This window comes from Orycteropus afer, unplaced genomic scaffold (genome assembly GCF_000298275.1).
Source record: "Orycteropus afer afer isolate SDZICR_OR568_19922 unplaced genomic scaffold, OryAfe1.0 scaffold00350, whole genome shotgun sequence".
Classification (NCBI taxonomy): domain Eukaryota; kingdom Metazoa; phylum Chordata; class Mammalia; order Tubulidentata; family Orycteropodidae; genus Orycteropus; species Orycteropus afer.
The window spans coordinates 1,605,747-1,611,759 of NW_006921937.1; positions in this window are offsets into that span (position 1 = coordinate 1,605,747).

Genomic DNA, 6,013 nt, shown 5'->3' on the forward strand with positions numbered 1-6,013 from the left:
CTACTTCTGTAGTGATACTGCCTCGGAAACCCAAGGAGGGGTCACTATGAGTCGGGGCCGACTCGATGGCAAATAACAACAACAACAACAACAATCTTGGAGGAAAGAGCTCTGGTAGCATAGTACCTAAGGCACTTGACTGCTAACCAGAAGGCTGGCGGTTCAAACCCACCAGCCACTCCTCAGAAGAAAAGTTGGGCAATCTACTTCCATAGTAATACCACCTTAGAAACCCAAGGAGGGGTCGGTATAAGTCGGGTCTGACTCTACGGAACATAACAACAACAACAACATCTTGGAGGAAGTATAGCCAGAATGTTCCTTAGAAGTAACAATGGTGAGATTTTGTCTGCTGTACTTTGGACATGTTATCAGACAGGACCAGTTTCTGGAGAAGGACATCATACTTGATAAAATAGAGGGTCAGAGAAATAGAGGAAGAGCCTTAATGAGATGGACTGACACAGTGGCTGCAACATTGGGCTCAAACATAGCAACAATTGTGAGGATGGCACAGGACGAAGCAGTGTTTCATTCTGGTGTACATAGGGTTACCATGAATCAGAACCAACTACATGGTGCCTAACAGAACAAAACTATTCATTTTAACACATAATCAGTTAAGATCTTTATAAAGTTTTATATACATTCAAAATTTACTGTTTTAGGGAATTGTATGGTACAAATAATCTTTGGATGGCATTTAGAAGCACATGCTGGTGGCATAGTAAGTAAGACACTTGGCTGCTAATCAGAAGGTCAGTGGTTCAAGCCCACCAGCTGCTCCATGGGAGGAAGATGAGGCAATTTACTTCCATAAAGATTTACCACCTTGGAAACCAATGGGGGACACTGTAGTGAACAAGTGTAATAATAAAGCAAGAAGTTTGTTAACATAAACAAGAAATATGAATTGTAGGAAGGAAGGTTGGGCAATCCTACTTCCGTAGTGATACTGCCTCGGAAACCCAAGGAGGGGTCGCTATGAGTCGGGGCCGACTCGACGGCAAATAACAACAACAACAACAACAGTGAACAAATGTTCAAACAAGTGTGATAAGACAAGGGTATGACAGAAGTAACCAAGGGTGTGGCCAAGCTAACAGAAAAGAGAACAAGTCTGGTATAGAAAGACAAGATGGAAAAATGCTGATTGTGGAGTATATTTGTTGTTGTTGTTTGTTGTTATGTGCCGTGGAGTCCGGACGGACTCATAGCGACCCCTCCTTGGGTTTCTGAGGCAGTATCACTATGGAAATAGATTGCCCTATTTTCCTTCTGGGGAGTGGCTGGTGGGTTTGAACCGCCAGCCTTCTGGTTAGCAGTCAAGTGCCTTAGGCACTATGCTACCAGAGTTCCCATGGAGTGTATAAGGACCAGCAAAACGGCAGTTCATTGTTTGGAGCAATGCCAGAGCCATAACATGAGAAAGCCTGACTTCCCCAGCAGAGCAGCTAAACTGTAGGCCCTCCCTCGCTATCTCGACACCACGCCCAGATATGGCGGAGGAGATTCCATTTCCAGGCGGGAAGTCTTGAGAGTGATCTCACTCTAAACCCACACATTTGTGGTTTGGTACTCTATCTGCTCGGAGCACCCAAAGTGTTGGTGAGGTTAAGGTAATGACTCTTGGTGGCCAACGCAGCTAGTAGCCGGCACATTCCAGAAACCTGCAGGCAGCTCAACCGGAGTAACCCTGCACTGGCCCTGTTGGGTCTCCTCTGTCCAGATACCTGCCACCGAGAAACCCTCCCTTGCAATCTAAGCCCTTACACTCCCAGTGTGACACTGCACCTAACTTCCCTTGTGGAGTCCAATAGAGCAAATACCGACATTGCCAGGAATAAGTTGAAGAAGGTGTCACTACAGGCCTCATCACAAGAACTGCAGACACTGGGATTGTCCACAAACTCATCCCTGACACGGACTGGTAAGTCCTAACTCTGTTTATCTATTCTTGCTTGCCTAAGTCCTTCATGTGTGGAAGCAGCTACCCTTTGTTTATATTAAGTATCAATAAACCTGACACTGTATGTTGAAAGACAAAAATACCGAGTAGAGTGATCATTTGTCACTGCCTGCTCAAAACAGTCACTATGGGTTAGAACAACTCAATGGTGGTGGGTTTGGTTTGGTACTAATATTTAAGACAATTACACTGTATAATGATATTGAGCTTGTTTTTTTCTTCAGACTTTTTAATGAACGTAAACTTCTCAGGGTCAGGAAAATAAATTATGTTATCAGTAAAAACAAAATTCATGGTTTGTTACTAGAAACATGTAGCTTATAGGTATTTATTGACCAAATTTAGCTGGTTTATGGATAAAAAAATCTTAAGTCTGTATCTAGGTCTGGGTTGATCAAGGAGATCTATAGAATTTTAGCACAGGGGGGACTCTTCTGAATAGTCCGTCCTTATTGCTTGTAATAAAATTTGAATGATAAAGTTAGGCTTAAAAAGATCATACCTCTAGTAATGGACAGTGCTTGAAGTAGAACTCTAGCTTTAGTGTTCTTTGTACTCTAACACACCACTACTCTGTAAAGCAGGTGGTACTCCAGGACCTGCCAGTGGCAAGAGTTATTCACTGTTACTCTTGTCACTACTTGTCCACAGCAGACACTCTATCATGGTCAATTCAGCTGCAACCCCACTACCATAGGAATACAACTGCCACTCAATACTCTCAAGCACCTGCCCCAAAGCTCCTGATCATCCCATTCCTCTGATTCTTTGTAACATGTAACAGCTACTGATTCTGGCTAATTTAGGCTAAAAACAAATAAAACAAATTTGTTGTAAGGTTATTGGGCAGTCCACTGGCTTGTGGGACATTTAGAATGCAGGCTCTGTATTGAAGCTTAAAATTCTAAAGCACTTGGGTTTGTAGAAGGCTGTGGTCTGCAGTGGGATCCCTAAGTCTACTTTGAGCCTTGTCATAAGTTTCAGACACCATTGGGTTCTTTATGACCATTAAACCAGCATTGTGGCTTGTGTAGACAATTTCCAGGACAAACCTAGGGAGAGCAATTTGCCTTCAGAAGGACTGTGGTTGAAAGTAGATTATGCTCACACAAAGAGCTGCTGGTGGGTTTGAACCAATGACTTTCTGGTTAGCAGCCAAATGCCTTACCCACTGCACCACCATTACTCCTTCCATCAAATCAGAAGGAAAGCAATACTTCCTCTCCCAGCAGAGAATGCACTCAGTGGTAGCGTGAGAGTGGAGTAGATATGACCCAGTCTAGTGCCTAGTGTGCCTGAGTGTGTCCTTTTCTCATTTAAATTAAGGTTGGCATCTTGGTATTGTTCTATGGCCACCTTGTGACTATGACTTAAGTTGCATGGTCATGAGTCATATCCAAACCACCACCTAGACAGATAGTCAAGGCCCAGAACTAATCTCATACCCTTTTCTCTCATCAAGTATGTACGTATCCCAGTCATAGTTCTTTCCCCACTTCTGTATTCCCTCCTATAACAGTGATGAATCAATCTGCCACCAATCATGGTTTTGTGATTATTCCCTGTTTTCAATCATATATAATTAGTCCCATGGCCATGACTCAGCAGACTCCATTCAGCTTTCTGTACTGTGTACGTGCTGAAGGTTTCCCTCATCAATCATCAGAGGATGGTTGTCTTTGTCATGTCCAAGACCTAGTAAAAGTGTCTCTGTTAAACTGTTTGAATCTGGGTCTCTTTTACCCTAAGATAGCTCTAAAAATGGACAGGCACCCAAGAGGGTCAAGCTAAAGTCACAATCACCTCACAGTCATAGTCTGTTTAGTATTCTGCACACTTGTTGCCACCCTCTGGAATTCTGCATTCCTGGGCATTGACTACCATGAGGCAACTATCTCAGACTGTCCCCTGAATCTTGCCTCACGTAAGATCATCCAATCAGCCAACACTGGGTCCTATCCACCCCACGCTCACCCTACCACTGAGTGTATTCTCTGCTGGGAGAGGGAGTATTTGCCTTACTTTTGATTTGATGGAAGGAGTGTTGATGGTACAGTGGGTAAGGTATTTGGCTGCTAACCAGAAAGTAGGCAATTCAAACCCACCAGCTGCTCTGTGGGAGGAAGATGAGGCACTCTACTTCCATAAAGATTTAGAGCTTTGGAAACCCTGTGGGTGTTGCTATGAGTCATAATTGACTGACTCCATGGCACTGGGTCTGATTTGATGGTGGGAGGCAGGGCCTTCTTCTTCTTCTTCTTCTTTTTTTTTTTTTAATCATTTTAAACAAACTTTTTATAGTATATATTGGCAAAAATTATTGTCTTTGGTAGACGTTAAAACTAGGATGATAAAAAGCATGTAATTTTCATGGGGCAGAAGACTGAACTGAGCATATCATGATCGGTTGCTAAAACCAAAAAATCAAACTCAGTACCAGCAAGTTGATTACAATTCAGTGAGCCCACTGGGTTTCTGAAGCAGTAAATCTTTACAGTAGATTGCCCCATCTTCATTCCACAGAGAGGCTGGTAGGTTTGAACTGGTCAGCAGTCAAATGCCTTATCCACTACACCAGCAGAGGTCCTTTGATGGGATTCTGTTGTTGTTGTTGTTAGGTGCCGTCGAGTTGTTTCCAACTCACAGCGACCCCATGCACAGCTGAATAAAACACCGCCCGATCCAGTGCAAGCTCTATGATTGTTGCTATACTTGAACCTACTGTCACAGCCACCGTGTCAATCTATCTCATCAAAGGTCTTCCCCTCTTTCGTCGACCCTCCACCTTACCAAGCATGACATCCTTCTCCAGGGAATGGTCCCCGCTGACAACATGACCAAAGTAGGTGAGACGAAGTCTGGCCATCCTCGCTTCCAAGGAGCATTTCTAGTTGTGCTAAAGTCTTAATATATTCACTATTAGAACACCTTTATAGATTTCTTTCCTATCATACAACCCACAGTTGTAGATTAATAAAGTTACAACCATGAATCGTGAGTATGATAGAAAAAAAAATGGTTAAAATTATTTTTTAATTTATATTAAAGTATAGAAGTTTTTATAATTTCACAAGGATATTACAAAGATACTGTGCTGCCTTATACTGTAATTGTTATTTAAATGTCTGTTGTGTATTAATCTATTCTCTCCAAAGTGATTATATATTCCTTCAGGGTATGGGGAAGACTAACTTATATTATTGTCTTAGTCCCCACAGACCTACAGTATTCCAAGAATAGCAGCCTGTTAATAAATGAAATCAGTGACTGACTGACTAAATGAATATATGCATGCACTATGCATTGCTTTTCCAGAAGTAGTAGATTAATTCTAATCTGCAGCTACTTTCTTGTTCATTATTTATCACAATGAGGCATATTGGTAAAAGAAGTGGTTGGTGGCTAAAGAAGGTGTTGTGGATTTTCCTGAAGTTGGAATTCCATCCTGTGTGACTATATCAAGGAACCCTGGGAATGCAATGGGTAAGCACTCGGCTGCTAACCGAAAGGTCAGTGGTTCAAATCCACAACAAGCGGCTCTGTGGAGAAAAAAATGTGGCAGTCTGCTTCCATAAATACTTGCAGCCTTGGACACCCAATGGGCCAGTTCTACCCTGTCCTATAGGATGACTGTAGTCAGAATCAACTTTTTGGCTGTGGATTTGTTTTGGGTGGGTTTTTGACTATACCAAATCAGAGCTCTCTTGCCAGATTCCTATTTCATTGAGTTCCCTACTTATTCATAAAAGATAAAGCAAACTGTAGATTCACATTCTTAGGAAGACCGCAAGGGTAGTCTCTGGAGATAGATGATTGAGATTCAAATCCAGAATCACATAGAAACAAGGTCAGTGACTTCGGGCAAGTTCTAAAACTTTCAGAGGCTTAGTACTTTTGTACTGAAGAACAAAATGGTGATTATTTCTCCTTGGGTCATCATGAGAATTGAGAGAGCAATGCCTGGCCTCTGGCAAGCACTCTAAGAATGCCAATCACTGTTATTAGCTTACAGGAGCTCTGGTAGCATAGTGGCTAAGACACTTG